Here is a 20,391-nt window from a genome sequence, read left to right on the forward strand (position 1 = left end):
AGTTGTCAGTTTGCATTGGTTAGCTTTTGCTGCATAACACACCACCCAAACCTTGATGGCTGCAAATAGTAGCCCTTTATTACTGCTGACAAGTCTTTGGTCAGCTGGGTGACGCTGCTGATCTGGGTCAGGACTGTCTGCTTTTGGCTCGGTTTGCTTGTGCATCTTTGGTCAGCTGACTGGTCAGGTGAGAGCTGGATGGTCTAGGATGGCCTCACTCATGTGTCTGCAGTTGTCTGAAGTGATGAGGGTGGCTGAGCCACATGTCTCTCATCATCCAACAGGCTAGCAAAGTTTCTTCACATAGTGGCAGTAGCTGCAGCCTCATGGGCAACAAAAGAGGGCAAGCCCCATTGTGCAAGCACTTTTCACATCTCTGACTGTCTCACATTTGCTATTATACCACCAGCCAAAGCAAGTCACATGGTCAAGCTCAGAGTCATTATAAGAGGGGACTGCCCCAGGACATGGGTATAAGAAAGCCATGAATAAATTGGAGGCCATTACCACAACAATGTACCACACACCCTTGACCCAAAGTGACTTCATTCTTCAACCGCTTTAAAACATTTACCCTCTGATGTACATGAAGTAAAGCTGATACTAATTTGGAATTTGGAAAATGTCTTATCATTTCTGGTTTCCTCTGTGTGTGCCTCTGATGGTCAATTGTGGGCTAGAACACAGCCTAAACATTGCACACAGCACCCAAGCAAGTGAGCTTTTGAGATCAACCAACTGTTCATTTACATGTTCATGTACATGAGCCTGAATCCATAAAGACACAGATTTTCTGAGTCCCATTCCCAGCCTAGAGCAGGGCCTAATATTTGTGGGAAGTAATTTATTCAGCAATTTATTTTTCTTGAGATCCTACTGTGTGTACTGAGCTACGACTGGAGATACAGAGGTGAAACATCTGGTTTTGGTTTCAATCAAGAAATGATGAAGGTCCAAACTAAGACAGAGGCAAGGGGGTGGAACAAAGGTGCCAGAATTGAAAACTGAAGGAGGGAAAATCAAAAGGTTTTTGTTATTGAGTATATGTGGGAAGGGAGTGTGAGGGTGACTCACACTCCCTTCCCACATATCAAGGATGACTACCAGGTGACTGGGTGGAGGGTAGTACAGAGGGGAGACAATGTTTCCTTATATTGCAATTTTAAATAACAGTACACAGATTCAAAGTAGCTACTCTACTGTTTTGATAACAACTGTAACTAGAGAAAAACCTACCCCAATAAGCATGCATGACTTTCCTTAGCCCTAGGCATTATAAAGAATCCTTTAAATTCACAAGTCTTCAATATCCTTGTAATTGCCTTTTCAATGTCTACCCTATACCACCTCAAACATGTAATCAAACCTAAACTTAGTAAAATTATTTTTCTATGGAGTAATATATTTTATTGTCCTTGTCCACTGCTAGAAGTCAACAATCTCTTTTTTATTGCTATTATCTTACAGTCATAAAAGCTCTTTGGTTGGGTTATGATTGCTTCAAATGAAGAAACTTAGTCCAGGTAATTTCTCACAGCAGAAGTCCATGAGGAAGGTTAAGTCTGAAATCAAGCATATCAGATAATGCATCCAAGTTCAGACATTTGATTTATTGCCTATCCTTTCTAATGATTAAATATTCGGCTGCCCCATTGAAACCATACATATATTCATACTATAATGTTCAAAGCAGGTTAACTGTATACTAACTTTTCACCTTCATCCTCTGGAGAAAAACAGCAGCCTGCACACAACTCATAATAACAAAGAAGGATTGGATACTAAGATCCAAGAAAGAGTACAAGAAATTAATAAAGACATGAGCATCAAATTTCTCTCCTAAACACCAGGTTCTAGCAAAGTTTTTCTTTGTGGTAAAGGAACTCCAGAACAGCTATCAAAAATATGGCACTGCTAACTCTTTAACAAATTAAAAAGCACCATCTGCATGCACTGCAGTCTGGATAAGCAGATGTGCGCCAGTACAAAGCCCAGGGAAGAGAAAATGGCTTGGCAATGCTGAGGTTAACGGGTCTGAAAGCAGACAGCATATGTTTCTCCAATAAAAGGAGCACTCCACTACAGAAGCCAACAATTTGTAACATTTATAAATCGTTATTGAACCTCTAATGTACCTCTAAATACCTGCATTCATGTTTTCAAAGTTTCTTTAAGAACAGTACGTAGATCAATTACAAAGGACTACAAGTTCAGCATCTTTTCATGTACCATTAGTAGCTCAGTTTAGCTGAAGAAGGCCCCTACACTATCTTTAATCTGTTTCTTTTTCCCCATCCAGTATCGGCACTCATTAAAACTAACTCTTTTGAAACAGCAACACTAGCTAGCTGGTCCCACTTGCTAATGGTCCTGAATTGATTCTTAATTAGTTGCAGTTTTGGAAAGAATCCAATTAAAATAGTGGGGGATTCCAACAGCAGAAAAGATCTGGCTAATATGTGTTATGCTCTGAGCTGCTGATCTTTGCATTAAACTTGCTCAGGCAAAAGGCAGCTATGCAAAATATGGCAGGATTCAAATCATACTAAACATGTTCAGGTTTTAAACAGAAACTTTCACATGGTAATTTATCCTCTAGCCATAAAACATGATCAAAGAAAGGCAGCCAAATGCTGTTAGAAAAATTACATTCCTTCATTCCACTTTCTCTCTCTTCTTCCTAAAAGGACAGGTTACTAATTCAGAAGAAGACAGCTAAATCTTTTCAATAAACTATACTATATTTTTATTTGCTGTGCATTTTTGAGTCCCCTATTTAAATTCCAAAAAGGGAGAATTGGAAAAAAAAAAAAAAAAAAAGATAGAGGAAGGAAGTCTCTAGGAGGCTAAATAGGATATTTTCCTATGTTCTTTCCAAAAGCAAAGAGTTGCTACCAACAAAATTCCCAGTGTTGTTTATGAGGGCAGCTGGAGGTCATTTAACAGGTATGGCTTTTATGGTTCAGATTTAATTATAGAAAAGCAAGGGCTCAGGAAGCCCAGGCAGGAGGACTCGTGCCACTGCTGGTAGGTGACAGTCACGTGACCAGCTTTGTATTCAGCAATAATAACTCACTGCCCGCTGCCGGGATGGAGCCCAGCTCGCCTATCCCCTGAGGAGTTTCTACCAGGCATGGATTCACAGTCTTTGATCTGCAGATTAACATGATCAGGAACACAGGCTTTGTCTTTTGCAAACATCCTCAGTCCCTAAATTTGTATCCAATGCAAGGTTGAGCCCATATTTATTTGAGTAATGAATTGCAGTAATTAATGCACACATTGATTTTTTCAAGTCTCCCTAAAGGCTATTTCCATTTTTAATTTACAGAAAATATATACCATTCCCTTAATAAGAGAATGCTCTATATTTCAAAATACATAGAAGAGGCACAATCAAGCAAACAACAAAAAGGTGAAACAGGTAGGTGATGTTAAAGATTGGGGCAGTGACTGAATTAAAGCAAAGTCACTTTTTAAAAATCAGTATGAAGAGGCTTTTCCTGTGGAATTTCAGTATCTGCTCTGAATCTGTTCAAATATTTCATCAAGCTGTTTAAAGAAGCAGTTATTTGAAGTATCCAGTATTCACATGGATAAATATCTCCTTCCTTTTAGAGTAAGCTTTTTTCCAACTATTAGTAAATGGATATCCTATGCAAAAAAAAAAAGAAAGAGATGAAGAAGAGAGTTAAATCTGAATCAGATAAAATTGTTATGGAATTTTAATTTTGCTTTAAGAAGAGGTAATATCATTTCTTCCAATGTTCCTGACAAAATAACATTTAAAACAGAGAAAGAGCTAGGATGAGAGAAAAAGAGAGACAGAACACCCCTTGCCTCAGCTGCACCTTAATTGAAGTATCCCCAGGGCTTAAAATGATGGGATTTTTCTTCCTTGAGGTACAATTCTTTTTTGCAACAAGGTTCTTGGTAAATGCCAATAGAGAGAGAGGAGTGTGTAAGTAATACAATCTGATATTTATCTGAAAGTCATAGGTAAGAAAGAGTGGAAAGCCTCTTATGGCAGGCATTCGGCAGTAGCCCGGCACAGCTCAGAAGGAAGGGGAGTTTGGAGACACAAGCAATCTAAAAAAATACCTGATTAACCTTTCACTGACTCTGAGCCACGTGATGCGCAGTGAGCCTTCTTAGAGTGATGGCTTTAGAAGAAGATGTTAAATTTAACCTCTGGCGCAATGATAAATTGACAATAAAAAATTCAATGGCTTGGTAATTACCAATCACTTTGGACATCGGCAACATTTTTCAGTTCTGTCACTGCACATTGGCACAAAAGCTTCAGCTGAAATTCTCTCGATCTTCCTCTTTTTAACTTTGTTTTCATGATGCAGATTAAATCTGCCACCCTATTACTGATTCATTTTCCTAATTTTTCATGTCTGCACCATGCCCCAGCTGCACCAGACTGATAATTGTGGAGCCCAGCCCTGATGATTAACATCAGAAGAATTAATTATGCCTGCCATTAAAATTCCGGGTTGCACATGGTGATCAAGAAAAATTAAGTTTCTCTAGGCCTCTAAATCATTTCACCTTTGCAGGGAAGGATAGTGGACAGCTAGGCTGCAGACTGCATTGCTACCGAGGTCGAAACCAGGTTGAATGCCCTTTGTGTAATTCAACAAATGCCTTCTCTTATTTTTTCCAGGATTTGGACTAAAGGATTTAATGCTTAGAAAATAAAAGAAACCTGAAAGATATTCTCTAGCCTTTGCTTTGAGAGTGGATAAAAATACTTTTTTAGAGGCTCAGCTGCTGTTTCACAAATATCTGTTATACCAATTTGTAGATGAATGCATCCTGTGGAAAAAAGAAATGTGGGACCCTTGGAAATAGTTGGTGAAACGAGGGTGGAAAGGGGTCTAGCTTTACAATCGTTATAAATGGGAAGAAAGGAATGTTCATTCAAGGAGGTAAAGGCAGGAACATTTCTTGGAAATAAATTGATAACAGAATAAAAACAGATCCTCAGATCTTTAGGCTAAATAATAATGAGTAAAGGAAGCCTGTTGACTGACGCATTTCCAAATGATTGTTGCATGAGAATCTCCAAATGTATTCAGTCTAGCCTAAGGTACAAAATTTACTGGAGCTATAAAGAGTAAGATGATATGCATTTATCATGTTCTTTCTCTACTCTATGTTCCATTTTTAAATTACCATAATAATGTATATTATAGGCATGGCTTTAGAAGACTACAAAGGGAGTCATATTTTGATGAACAGATGTAAATATCTTATACCAAATGGTAAATCTCTTGTTCACCTCTATGCAAAGAGTATGCATAAGCTATGCATCATATCTGTTTCATTTATTATATTTAAGAAGTGATATCACAAGACAATTCTTTCAATGCAGATACTCTTATTAGTTTTTACTGGCAGTAAATTTAGAGTCAAGTTAACTATTTACCCATCCCAGGTGAGGGGGTGGGGATAGGGAGAGGAAACAGTGAAAAATTAATTCTACCTTTCCAAAATGTGTACTAGAAAATTCTAGAAGCTTGTATATGTTGAAGTTGGCTGATTTTCACAGGAAATCTTGGGCTTAGTGACATGATAACGATTTAGTGGCTTGAGCTGAATATTTCTTATATTTCTTGAAGCAACTACCTTCTGTACTAATTATCCAGGATTATTTAGTAACAGTTTCACAAATGACAAGTTCTGCATGCAGGGCTGACTGCAAATTTATTCATCTTATAAGCATTTTACAAAGATAACAAAAACTAGAGAGGTCTATTGAAATACCAAAACTTGAAAAGTCATAAAATCTGTTTAGAGGACCATAAGAACAAACGAGATAAAAGCAGCAGGCTACTTAAATTCTTCAAAATCTTCTTCACTGTGCACAGAGCTGACCTTTTAGTATCCATTTAAAAAAAATTATATACAAATCCCTCAGGAGGTCTAGAGATGGAAGGAAAAGCTGCCCCCAAACATTCATATCTACCCCAGATTACAGAAAGTAGAATTAAAATACAGAGCAAATAACAGAATATATTCTGCCTTTTCAATGGCAAACAAATTAAAGGTACAAAAACTAAAAAATGATGGAGCAGCTGGTGGAAAAAAGAGGAAGGAAGAAAGGAAGTGAAGAACCTGCAAAAATATATATAAATCATGTAAGCATCAAGATTGCTTGATGTGAAAACAGATAACACTATAACTTTCTGGTGATCAGGGAAAATAACCCAGGACAATAAAAAAGTAACATAAGAATCAAATAGCAGTGAAATGCTTAATGTTAACATCACTACAGAAGAAAATCAAGATGGTGGCTCAGGCAAAATGTCTGGATTTTTCTTATGGGTATTATAAGGAGCAGTAAATGGGGGGTGGAACACTCCCAAGTGCAATAAACAATTAGAAAACAGATAAGAGTCACTAATTATTAGAGAAATGCAAATCAAAACTACAGTGAGGTATCACCTCACACCAGTCAGAATGGCCATCATCAAAAAATCTACAAACAATTAATGCTGGAGAGGGTGTGGAGAAAAGGGAACCCTCATGCGTTGGTGGGAATGTAAATTGATACAGCCACTATGGAGAAGAGTATGGAGGTTCCTTAAAAAACTAAAAATAGAACTACCATACGACCCAGCAATCCCACTACTGGGCATATACCCAGAGAAAACCATAATTCAAAGTGACACATGCACCCCAATGTTCATCGCAGCACTATTTACAATAGCCAGGACATGGAAGCACCCTAAATGTCCATCAACAGAGGAGTGGATAAAGAAGATGTGGTACATATATACAATGGAATATTACTCAGCCATAAAATGGAACAAAATTGGGTCATTTGTAGAGACATGGATGGACCTAGAGACACTCATACAGAGTGAAGTCAGAAAGAGAAAAACAAATATTGTATATTAATGCATACATGTGGAATTTGAAAAAAATTGGTTTAGACGATCTTATTTACAAAGCAGAAACAGAGACACAGACGTAAAGAACAAACGTATGGATACCAAGGGGGAAAGGGTGTGCGTGGGGTGAATTGGGAGATGGGGATTGACATATACACTATTGATACTATGTATAAAATAGATAACTAATGAGAACCTACTGTATAGCACAGGGAACTCTACTCAATGCTCTGTGGTGACCTAAATGAGAAGGAAATCCAAAAAAGAGGGGATATATGTATATGTATAGCTGATTCACTTTGCTGTAGAGTATAAATTAACACAATATTGTAAAGCAACTATACTCCAATAAAAATTTAAAAAAAAATACACAGCTACCCCAGCCTCAGCCTAGAACCAATTTCAGGATCTCTACATGTAAGTCTCTTGGTCACCCTAATGTGAAGCTGGGCTTGAGAAACACTGCCTTAGAATATTGCCCAACCCTTAGCAAAAGCTCCATTAATAAATATTGCTTATTAATACCATCACCAATACCCAACACCTAGTTTTAAAATATTAGCATTTAATAATGTTTACATCAGATCTCATGTTTTTAAGAGATTTGTAATATTACCAATAAAATTTGACACTTAAAAAAAGAAAAACAGATGAGCGGTTTCCTGTGACTATATTGAATAATAAGCATGGGACAAAAAGATGCAAAGATTTCCCACCTACACTCATTTTCCTTATCAAATAGACCAATTTCTTAGTAAATCCTAAATAAGTAGACTCTCACATTATTCCTCTTTATTTGTGGCAAAGAAAAGAGGACATAAGAGAGAAATTTGGATATTGTAAACAATTAAATCTTGGTTTTGTTTAATATATCATCTTTAATGTTCTGTTGGTCTTTATTATTATAACTGGTATATATAATGCCAGGACAAAGTGTGTGTGAGAGAGAAAGTGTCTGTGTGTTCCTAGGAGTGAAAATGTTTTACAATGTTCCTCTAGGTTTGGGGGAGGGACTGAGGAGACCACAATGTTACCCAACAACAATTTATGAAGATTACATGTGTAGGGTTTTCCAGTCTAAGTAAATAGAACTTATCACAAAATGATTCAGGCACATGAGTTAATGAAATATATAATCATAACAGTGCTATTCTCTAATTAGAAAAGAATAGTAAACAGTTCACATAAATTAATACACTTTATGTTACTAGTAACCAGTCAAATAAAATGTTTTTTCTACTTTGTTAGTTCTCCAGTGCTGTTGTAGCCAACACTATTGAATGAAAATTACAGTGAGCAGTGGGGGCCCTCTACATCTCTGGTAGTACACTGTCTCCTGATAGGATGCAAATAAAACACATGGTATCATGAAGCATTGTTGGCAAATTGTTTAATCTAAATCTAATCAAGCTTTAGATCCAATTCCCAGCATACAGGAAATACAAAGGATAAAGGAAAAAGTTAAATGACACCACAAGGAAACTGACAAATCCAGAAAGTAGAATGTTCTACAAAAAAACTAGTCAAGTCTTTTCAACTTGTCAATTTCATGGAGACTAAACAAGCTGAGATGGGGGACTCCTGATTAAGAGACACTATAAATGCATACATTGCAATACATTCTGGTTCAAACAAACTAGCTATAAAAGACATTTTGAGAAAATAATGGAAATATGAATATAGGCTGGATGTTAAATGATTAAATTGTTAATTTCATTAGGTGTGATAATGCAATTGTGGTTATGTAGATAAATGTCATTATCTTATGTAGGCACTCTGGAATAAAGTTAAATATTATGAATAAATTTTTTAAAAATAGTTCAAAGAAGATAAGATATGGTAAATTTTATGTAGGATGAGTCTATCGTTGTTCATTATACAGCTGACCCTTGAACAATGCAGTTGTTAGGGGTGTTGACCCTGCAGGCAGTTGAAAATACACCTATAATTTATAGTCAGCCCTCCAGATCTGCAGTTCTGCATCCACAATTCAACCAACTGCAGATCCTGTAGTACTGTAGTATTTATTATTGGGAAAAAATCCACATGTAAGTAGATCCATGCAGTTCAAACCCACACTGTTCAAGGGTCAACTGTACTCTCTGCTTTTCAATATGTTTAGAAATTTTTCATAATAATAATGTACTGGGAGGTGGTTAGTATTGGAAGGTAGACTTTTACAAAAGATGGTTGGCTCTGAGTAATGACTAAATTGAAGTAGGTACGTGTGCGTTATAAGTAATGTCAGGGTAGAGTCAGCCCAAGCCACTGGAAGTCATTTGAAGTATTAGAGGAGTCACTATAATGGGTCAGAGAATATCTGATTTGCATATTTTTTTCATTTGAAGGGTCTTTAGTTATCACCTGGTCCAACCGTAACATATACCAACAAGGAAAGAGAAATCAAAGTGAGGGCGTTGCTCGTTTCATGGACCAACAGAAGCAGAACCAATTCTTCTGACTTTAAGCTTACCCCACTTCTACTCCATCCTATTCTAAATCTAAAAGTCCATGATTCTACATTTTAACAATAGTAAGGATAAGTTATACTTTTTACACATTTTGTAGTGTTTGATGTACTTTTCATACACTATTTCTTTTAATGCTTCCAACCACCCTAGGAGACAGACTGTTTTACAGATAAGGTGCTAAGAGGTTAAACAGTTTGACTACCATCACAAAGGAAAAGTCTTGAGGCTGAATCAAAGCATGGCACAACTCCTAACTGTGCTTTTGCATTATTCTATAGGTAGCACCTATACTTGTAAAATGACTGGTGTCCAAGATCTGATTCACCAACAGCTGGTTAGGGGACAATATCTTGCAACAGCAAGTTTCATATGACCTTTACTTGTAATATTAAAGTCAAATGCATAACGTTACATAACAACCCAATGAAGGTAATTAGCTAAACCAATGGTTCTCAACTCAGGTTGCACTCCATAGACTCTAGAGTAGAACCAGATACTCTGGGTTTTCTAAACATGCCACAAGCTGGAAAATGAGAGGGAGGAGGAATTCTGATGTGCAGCCATGATTTTAAAACCTCTGAGACAGGGACTTCCCTGGCGGTCCAGTTGTTAAGACTTTGCCTTCCAATGCAGGGGGTGCGGGTTTGATCCCTGGTTGGGGAGCTAAGATTCCACATGCCTTGCCTTGCAGCCAAAAAACCAAAACATAAAACAGAAGCAGTATTGTAACAAATTCAATAAAGACTTTAAAAAATGGTCCACATAAAAAAAACTTTAAAAAAATAAAATAAAATAAAACCTCTGAGATTAACTACCACCACCCCAGTGTGTAGCCTTCTGGTGGTCTAACAAGATCTAGGGATAGAATTTCTAAATCTGTAAAAGTAAATGACATAATACACCATGGACGAACCTTGAAAACACTGTGCTAAGTGAAAGAAGCCATTTACAGAGGACCACAAACTGTATGATTCCATTTATATGAAATGTCCAGAACAGGCAAATCTATAGAGATAGAAAGTAGATTGATGTTTGCGTAGGGCTGGGGGTATAGGTGACTTGGAGTGATGGCTAAGGGGTGTGGGGTAACTTTCTGGTGTAATGAAAATGTTCTAAAGTTGATTGTGGCAATGGATGCACAAGTCTGTGAATATACTAAAACCACTGTACACTTTAAATGGGCGAATTGTATGGTATGTGAATTAAGTCTCAATAAAGCTGTTTCGTTAAAGTGAATTTTCACCAATTCTCTCCCCCTCACTTCTTGACAAAACCTGCAGTTGCGCATTCATTCCCTGATTCAGCATATGTTTACCAACCACCTTCTATATGACAGGCTCTCTTCTAGGAGCTGGGGATATAACAGCAATCATGGCAGACGAGTCTTGTCCTTATGGAACTTATATTCTAGAGAAGGGAGATAGACAATAAACACATAAATAAATAAGAGAACAATTTCAGATTGGGATATAGGACGAAGGAAATAAAAGCAGGTGAAGTAATATTGTGCTGGGTGTGCGGGCCACTTTAGATGGGGTGATCAGTATAGGTATCTTTGAGGAGGTGACATCTGAGCCCTGAATGACAAGAAGTAGCAAACCATGCAAAGATATGGGGGCTAAGCCATCCATGAAGAACAAATGTCTTGAGGCAGTAACAGGCCTGCTGTCTTCAAAGGAGGAAGAGAAGGGCAGAATGACTGGCACCAAGTGAGCAAAGCAGATGTGGGAGACGAGTTGGGGAGGCTGGCAGAGGTCCGGTCGCATGGGGCCTGAGAGTTTGTGTGATTACACAGTATGTGTCTAGACCAGAATATCCTTGAGAGTGAAAGAGGGTGCTTTATTAATAGGCATAGGCATAGGGACAATAGGTAAAAACTGGGGACTGTCACAGGCAAAACAGGATGTCCGCTCGCCCTACATAAAGATCAAGATTTTACTCTAATAGACAATGGAGAATTATTGGCAGGTATTAAGCTGGCTTGCACAAAGTTTGAAATTATTCTCTCTAAGGGGGCCCCAGAACTAATTTTTCATTAGGGAGATAAAATATGGAAATGGCACCGGCAAGCATCTATATGAAAGCTAGAGGGACCACCCTACCACATGGAGGAGGGGGGTGGGGACAGGGTCCCTGCAGAAAGACAGCCAGCATTGTCCTCCTTCGGCAGCTTGGGGTCAGTTCCAATACATGAAAAATGCTCTGCTCAGTCTCCAGCGTTCCATGACATACAGCAGAAATCATTTTGGCTCGGAAAATTTTCAAAGCAGGTGTTGCTAGTCATCCACTCTAACCACAGAACAGCTTCAAAAACACTCCCTAGCTTCATCGGAACCAGAGCATGGGAATTCTGTCACTTCCCAGGCGTGAGCTATAAAACGCATTCCCAATTAACTGCTTGGAATTATGTAACAGGTTTACTGAGTTTGGGAGCTTGCCTATCAAAAAACAATTATTTTCATCTTGTATGGGTAACACTGAATTACTCTTTGGGGCTCTGGTTAGATACCAAGTCGTTATTGAGTTAAGTAACAAACATCTGGCAACAATCAACAATTTTTGCCCAAAATATGTTTTGGAAATAGAATCTAGGAAAGGTTAGAGGAATTCAAATTCTAAGAAGCATTCTGAAGGCCATCTACAACGCTTTCTGAAAGCAGGTTAATGAGTTACCGTTTATTGAGCACCTAGTATGTGCCAGGCATTATGCTAGATGCCTGATTTGCTTTACCAGCTATAACCCAGTACTACAAACTTGCAAGGTGGGTGTGTTATTCTCATTTTTCCAACGAGGTTTATTGTTATTATTCTGATGAAGTCTCTCAAAGATTAAATTATTGTCTCAAAATCATATCCTTAAAAAACTCTAAACTTAAGTCTGGAAATGAATCCACGTTTATTCCCAAATGCCTCAACGTGTTCCCCTCTGATGAAATAAAACATACTTTGTTGTTTATGTGAACATGCAAATGTTCCATGTGTGTACCATCTTTTAAAAAACTCAGTACTGTATATGAAAATCCAAATAACGCAGAACAAATAAATCAGGAGTTATTGTTAACATTTCAGTAGGTTTTACTTCACTGATTCTTTTAAAAGCAACCTCCCCAGGTGGCTTTATGATTTGCTTTACACATTTTCCATTTACATGCACCTATTCAGAAATGTATCTTCTGAATGTACTAAAGTTTAGATTTATAACCCATTCTATAGCATATCTATTTTTGTGCTTTCTTATACCCCATCCCTTCATGCAAAACATTTATATACCCAGGTGGTACCATAAAAATCCCAGGGCTTTGGCAAACATGCTAAAGTCTGTTTAAACATTATTAATGGTGGCTGGTGGCATATACATTTATTCAACAAGGCACTTCCTTGCCCTTAAGGCAAATTCACACATCTTAGCCTGGGGTACCAGGCTCTTCACACTCTCGCTTCAATTCTGATCCTGGCTGCATACGGCAATCACCCAGGGACCTGTTAGACAAAGGGAAAGCTGTAGTTTGGGGGAATCTGACAGACAGGTGGCAGAGAGAGTGTCCTATGGCAGGGGTGGGGGGGGGGGCAGGTTCAAAGACCACCCCCTACCACACAAAGACCAATTAAATCAGACTGAGGGTGGGGCCTAGGTATAGCTTTGTTTTGGATTTGCTTGCTTGTTGTTTATTTATTTAATCTCTCATTGATGCTCGCATGCAGCCAGGACTGAAAAACTCTGGTCCCTGCTCACCTGCCCTCCTGGCTGTCTGCTCTCCTTTTCACTCTGGAAGTTGCAAGCCCACCGATGTGTTCTCACCTCAAGTCCTCTGCACAAAATGGTGCCTCTGCCTGGAACACACTCTTCCACAAGTCTCCTCCTGCATCCCCAGTTAACAGGTCTTCCTTTGGCTATACACTCCAGGAAGGTTCCCCTAGTCCCTAGGAAACAGGTTAGGACAGACTAAGCTCAACCCTCAACCCTCACGAAGCACTTATGAAACCGCACTGAAATTGCCTATTTAAACTGTCTGCCACCCTCCCCCTGGGCTCCTGGAGGACAGGTTTGTCTGCATTGACCTTTGTATTCCTGGTGCCTAGCTCCATGCCTGGCACATAGGACAGGCTCAATGAACCATGTGAGAAATGAGTTCTATTTCTCAGTCCGAAGTAGTTTGCCAGTTGATGGGAAATGCCTGTAAGACACTGCTGGGTGTGTTAAATGCCTCCAGGAGTGCACAGGACATGCTTTCAGGGGAGAAGCTCTCTTCTGACTGTTTCATACACACTCCTCATCCCTTGCCTTGTTTTTCATGACTTGTTGTATTCTCATTCTCAGACATTGGTGTTGTTTGAAAATTCAAAGAAACATTCATCAAGAAGTCCTACATCTAAATTCATGCTTGCCTCACTGATTAACTGTCCTTTTTGGTGCAAAGATGTCTGCATCCTCCAGTAACCTGGCTGTGACCATGATCTTAGAGTGACCTTAAGAACCAGATGTGAGAATGCCATCTTTAAAAAATGATTGTATTAAAAAAAAATGATTGTATTAATATCTGTGATTATGGGCAGAAGCACATTTTGGTATTTTCCCCAAAATAAAAAGATTCATTACTTTTTTTAAAATTAGTAACTCACTAATAATCAAAGATTAATGACCATTTTCATCTTTTGTTTATATCCTTTAAACCTTTTCTCTATTTGTACCTTTTCTATATGTACATATAAAGATTTTTTATTATTTTTTAGAAAAGTAGGAGCATAAACACAGTTTTCTAGCCTGCTTTTTTTTCCATTTACCAACACATGGGATATATTTTTCCATGTTAATAAATACATATTTACATCATCATTTCTAATGCCTGTAGGTGATCTGTGGTGGAGCCATTAGTTATTGAACGAACCACTATTGGCAGTCATAGATTGATTTCAGTTTCTGTTATAAACAATGCTGTGATGGATACCCTCATCTTCACATTTTTATGTATTTATCCAAGTATTCCCTTCAAACAAATTTCCAGAAGTGGAATTCCTGAACCAAGGAGTTTATATAGCTTTAATTCTGACATTATGCTAAACTGCCAACAGAATTATGTTAGACGAATTTTTATCACAATCTAAAGTTTACAGGGCTTCCCTGGTGGCGCAGTGGTTAAGACTCTGCCTGCCAATGCAGGGGACACGGGTTCGAGCCCTGGTCTGGGAAGATCCCACATGCCGCAGGGCAACTACGCCCATGCGCCACAGCTACTGAGCCTGCGCTCTAGAGCCCACAAACCACAACTACTGAGCCCACGTGTCACAACTACTGAAGCGTGCGCACCTAGAGCCTGTGCTCCGCAACAAGAGAAGCCACTGCAATGAGAAGCCTGTGCTCCACAACAAGAGAAGCCACTGCAATGAGAAGCCCACGCACCGCAACAAAGAGCAGCCCCCGCTCGCCACAACCAGAGAAAGCCTGCATGCAGCAATGAAGACCCAACACGGCCAAAAATAAATAAATAAATAAATAAATAAATTTTTTTAAAAAAAAGTTTATAAAACCATATGCTTCCCTATTTTCCTATCAGCAATAAGTAATTCAATATGCATTCATTTCATAGAAGAAAATATTTATTGCTGTTTTAAGTTGTAGTTCTTTGATTATTCATGGGCTTTAATATTCTTTTACATTTTTTTGCCATTTGTATTGTTCTATTATCATGTTCACACTCTTCTCAATTTGTAGGAGCTCTTTATATATTAAGGATGTAAATCCCTTGTCATATGTTGTAGAAATCTTTTTTGAGTTTGTCTTCATCTTTACCTTTGTTTGTGGGGTGGGTTTTTGTTTTACTACACTTTTGTTTTTAATGTAGTCAAATTATCAGCTTTTTCCTTTATGTTCTTGGCTTTGATGCCATGCAATTTTAGTATGTTATGTAGTTTCTGAGATTTAAGATAGATTCTCATTTTGTCAACATTAAAATTTCACCTGGAAATCAAATTAGAACTTTTGAAAATATAGTTTAGGCTATTTATTACACAACCATAGTCCTTAACACTACCAGAAAAAAAAAATTTAATGATGACTAAAGTTAACATATTTATCAATATTTTTAAAGGGGAAAAATCAATATTTTCAAAATCCTGTTTGTGCCAATTAGTACGTGATACTTTGCATCTTCCATATTTATTACCTGAAATAAAGTAATCCCAATAGAAAACTCTAATGTGGTCAGAAAACAATTTTACAAGCTGTTGCAGAATATAGATGCAAGTATCACAGCTTCAAACTGTGAGGCGAGATCCAGCCAGAGCTTGGCTGGAAATGTTTCCATAATGACCACACATGGGATAAAACAACAGAAAATCATTCACTCTCATTGACAGAAGAAGCATTCTAGAAAAATTTCTCTTTGCTTTCCTGGAGATGCTACACAGGAATCCCAAAGTTCATGAAGGATAGAGTGACAATAATGCCACAGCCTGCTGCATGACCTCCACACATGCACACACCACTCATTGATGAGGACCTGCTCAGTGAGCCAATATTTGGTCTCTACAGGTTTTCCTTTGACATGCTGTTAATCCAGACTCCTGGTCAAGAGAGTTACAGCCAGCTTTAAAATATGCAAATTCCTCCTGATTTCATAATGCCTGTTAGGCTCCCTTTAAATTCTTCAACAAAATTCTTCTCAATGGGTCATAAAATGATGGCTTTATGAAAGCTAACAGCAATAAAATTAACAACAGCAACAATAATGAAATAATTTGGGCAGCATGAGTCAAAGGAACCATTCCCTGTAACAAAAACAGCTGTGTAAGATAAAACTTCATTTTGATATCTTGAGAATATAAAAAATTTTAGCCATCTTTTCATTCTTTGTATTCTAATACTAAGTGCTGTTAAAAAATGTTAATTAATAACAGATAGTCTTATATTCACAAAGTTCACAACTGTACCCTCACCTAATGAAGAAATAAATGCCCTGGCGACCCCTCTCCTGTTGGTCAGTTATTGTTAAATGAAATGGAGTGCTGGGCCAGGGATGTAGGGCATCCACAAAAAGAACAAAAATAAAGTCATTGATACAAAGAGTCGTCATCCAAAAGGAGGAGCGGAGACACTTAAATGGGAAATAATTACATGATAGAGAATACAACTAAGAGGTTAAATCCTATGATTCAGGAAAGAATGAGTAAGTATGGGCTGGGGCATAAGACAGTTCAGTGGAGAAAACAGAAATTGAGCTGGACATTAAAGAATGAGTTGGCAGAAAGGAGGGAGAAATGTCCAAGGAGGGAAGAAGGCAACAGTTCAAGAGCAGAGATGTAGAAATGAGCATGGTATATGAGCAAGACATGATTTGCTTTGTGGAGCCATTGAATACTCTATCACTGAAAGGAGGACAGATGGTCCACCATAAAGGGAAGGAATAGAAAATAAGACAGGGAGATGCAAAGAGAGGCTCGAGGACCAAGATGAGACGTTTCATCAGGGATGAGTAGGCTATTCCTAACCCACCTCCCGACCTTCCAGAGCCAAAGTGGAAAGCCTGGTTTTTTTAATATAAAAGTTTCTTATAGAATCCAGGGGCAGGCAAAACACTGTGTGCTACAATACTGTATATTCCTCCCTGACTGTGTGTCCACCTCCCATTACACCTGGATGATTACTTTACACAGGGGGGCACCAAAATAATAATTCATTTGCTTGAATTATTCTAAGCAAATGAAAGAATAAACTAATGAACAAACAAATGAAAACATTTTTGAGGAACTTATTATTTCTGGACATGAACTATTAGGGGTTTCAGGGGACTGGAAGAAAAAATGGTAGAAGAAAGGAATACCAGCTATTAAACTACTGCAGAATATCAATTATAAAATGATAAGGACCTAGATTTAGGAGGCATGAATAGGAATAAAAAGAGACATTAATTTGAGAAAATTATGGTGAGTCATTAAGTGATTTTAACTCATTGCTATTCCCATCTAACACCCAGGTCAAGTTTAAGTGGTTTGATCAACTATTATACTCATTCGTTCACATAGGAAATATCTATCAAGCACCAGGCACTCTTCTGGCCCCAGGGGCCAAAGTGAAATTCAAATTTATTTTCCTCAAATTTCTGACTGATCACATAAAGCCATGAACCCTGACAGCCTAATGACTCGTGTGCAATTGGCCATTATCACAATAACTGTCCCTGATTACCAAAATAACCTGGCATTTATTAGGAGAAAGGTTTGAAAGAGTGAATTTTAAGGCTGAGTAGCACCAAGACAGTCCCAACTGTGTATATATTGGAAACATTAAACAAGCAATTAAGTACTTCATCTTCAGTCACTTCACATTATTTATCCAGGTGAGACAGAGTCCCAACCAGATATAATGTTGTTTTAGGAAGCATGAATTCAGATAAGATTTTTAAGACAGCAAAAAAATTACACAACAACCATATATGGATCATGAGTCAAAGATTCTCTAAATCCAAATTTGAACATGTACAGTTTAAATTTGATGCTCTTTCCATCATGTAACTCTGCCTCTAGGCTCCACCAATCACATGCCATTCTAAACATCTACATCAAGCTTCGATGTCCCAAACATCATTCAGCACATCATTCCTCAAGGCAATAAAGTTCAATAATTCCTTTATCCCTCCTCCTTCCTTCTCTCCCTTCTTGCCTCCCTTTTCCCCTCCATCCCCACTTCTTCCCTTATTCCCTCCCTTCCTTTCTTATCTATTGAGTGCCTATTAACTCTTCAGCATAGTCCTAAGTGCTGGAAACTCCCACAGTGAACCTAACAGACAGTATGACAGTCTATTCTACACAGAGTTGTGTGCATCTCTTAAACCCATACCCCTAATTTGCCCCTCCCTCCACCCCTCTCCTCTTTGGTAACCAAAGGGAACCTTCTAAATATACACATATTTAACTACAACATAAGCTCATTCTAAGTTATAGTTGCTTCACATGGAAAAACCCCAAGGCCTTCCTAATACAGAGCTCAGATAGACTATGAAGGGATGGGGACTAAGGGACAGGAACAGGTTGGCAAGATTCTCAGGACACATTTGGATATAATTGCTTATTCTTTTTTTTCCAGGAAAAGCCCCAGTAACAGGAAAGGAACCCCTCCTTGCCCCTTTCCAGTAAATTCTCCTCATAGCACATTGTACCTCCCCAGGGACATTTAGAGACTGCCATTCATTTAGCTGCTTGAAAAGCCCAAACCAAACAAGAGTCACTGGAGATTGGCCCTGTTTGTTGGCTGTCTGCAGATTTACAATTTAGCACCATGTGGATCTTCCGAGCCAAAGTGTTAGAAATCTGAGGGGCTCATTCCACCTCTCAAAATACAATAGGCAAGAGTGGAAAAGCTTCAGAGTTCCCAGAAGGCATCAAACTCAATTACGTTGCAACACGTGTGCAGCCCTTTAAGCTGCTCATTAACATTTGGAAAATTCTTCTGGTAAATGTCTTCATATCCAATTTAGCTTTCTTACCCCTTCTCTCCATCACCTTCATTTCATAGACCCACAGTAATGAGCTATATAAACGTTAACTCTTTAAACGAAGAATGTCATCACTTAGGAATACAAGAGAGCGGTATATGTTGTGTATGTCTACAAACTGCAGTTGCTGTCTGTTAGAGTTTGTAGCAACTTTTAAATCTGTCAACACGGTATGAATTTCATACTAAGCTCCTTCCCAGTGCTCGAGCCAGGAAGCAAAGGGGGAATAGGTTGTATCATTTATGGGCAGGCTGGTATTGGGTCAACTGTGACATCACACTTCGCTCCCGCCATAAAAAGGTGAAAGGCTAGGCTGCGACAACATGGCACTTTGTTTATTGGGAAAATTTAAGTGGTGCTGTATTTCAACTTGTGATAAAACTGAAACAAAGGATAGGGATTACAGATTTTTAATGGCTCCAAACAAGAGGAGAGTGAAAAAGAGAGGAGCCAGCTAGGAACTTAGTGAAAAATGCCAAAAGTCAAAGGATCAAAGTAGGCTCCAAGCAGACTGGTTCCTTGGCATTTATACTGGGCACATCAGCTCAACTAAAACATTAGCACACCAGCCAAGTGTCTAATTTTTATTTCTTTCCCATGATTAATATTGAAGCACAGAGGAGAAACCTAAATTGCGTGTGTGTGCACACACGCACGTGTGTGTGTGTGTGTGTGTGTGTATTTAAAAAATATGGGTCCCCTGTTTAATACTCTGGCAGGTCTCTACCTTGATCAAAATTTTATATTCAATGTATAACCTCATATATCATGTTTCCTAAAGTCCTCCTTTTTGTCCACTAATATTGGGTACCATGATCAACTTCTATTTCTCCATATAATTACCTACATTTGAATTTATTAATAAACTTACTGAATACAACATTGTGTAATAAAATATATTTGGAAAATTAGGGAGGAAAACCTTTCAAGACCTAACTTTATTTAGAATTAGGAAATTTTTATTTAGACTTGTAGCTAATACCTACACTTTGGTGTTTTTATTTATCACAACTTGAGGTCCCATCCTCAAGGAGTGCCCAGTGTTTGGGGAACAGTCATGTCAACAATGGACTATAAGGCAAGGAAGAGTAAAATGAGGACCCTGAGTAAGTTCAGGTGCTAATGGCAACCCAAAGAAAAAACCATTAAGTTCACCTAAAATTATTTTATCTTCTGCCGAAAGAACCCCTACTTCCAAACTTGTACTATATATCAATAAAGCAAAAGGCTTGAGCCATTCCTGTTGCGATGGGACCTAAGTCCCCTCTTGAATGAGAAAGACACCAAAGCTTGACACCACCAAAGTCCCATCACACTCTCTAGAGGAGCTTATTTTTCAAATTGCTCTAAACAGTTCTTCTACTTATTTAAGTGAGAAATTTATGCTAAGAGAAAACATCCATTGTAGAACTAAAACTCTATTACTCTTTTCTTCTTAATTTTCTCAGCTCTAATGAGATACAACCTAGTAGAATTGGGCCTATGTTTTACCAATTCTTCCCCTCAGTTTTTTTGAAAAATTGGTTG

The 20,391-nt window shown here is 38.2% G+C and overlaps 1 long non-coding RNA gene across 3 annotated transcripts in view; it reads right to left on the minus strand.

Moving 5' to 3' along the window:
* The window catches only part of LOC102991465 (uncharacterized), a 316,878-nt gene that overhangs the window by 137,263 nt on the left and 159,224 nt on the right, over positions 1-20,391 (minus strand). For 2 of the 3 annotated variants that reach the window (XR_008618748.1, XR_008618749.1), the window contains exons 5-6: positions 13,176-13,297; positions 8,634-10,783 (exon numbers count right to left, since the gene is read on the minus strand). The exons of the other annotated variant lie outside the window; for it this stretch is intronic. This is a non-coding gene — a long non-coding RNA (uncharacterized lncRNA). Of the gene's footprint in view, positions 1-8,633; positions 10,784-13,175; positions 13,298-20,391 lie in introns of those variants that run through there. 3 annotated transcript variants of the gene reach the window in all.

The sequence above is a fragment of the Physeter macrocephalus genome, chromosome 2 (genome assembly GCF_002837175.3).
Source record: "Physeter macrocephalus isolate SW-GA chromosome 2, ASM283717v5, whole genome shotgun sequence".
In the NCBI taxonomy this organism is placed as follows: Eukaryota; Metazoa; Chordata; class Mammalia; order Artiodactyla; family Physeteridae; genus Physeter; species Physeter macrocephalus.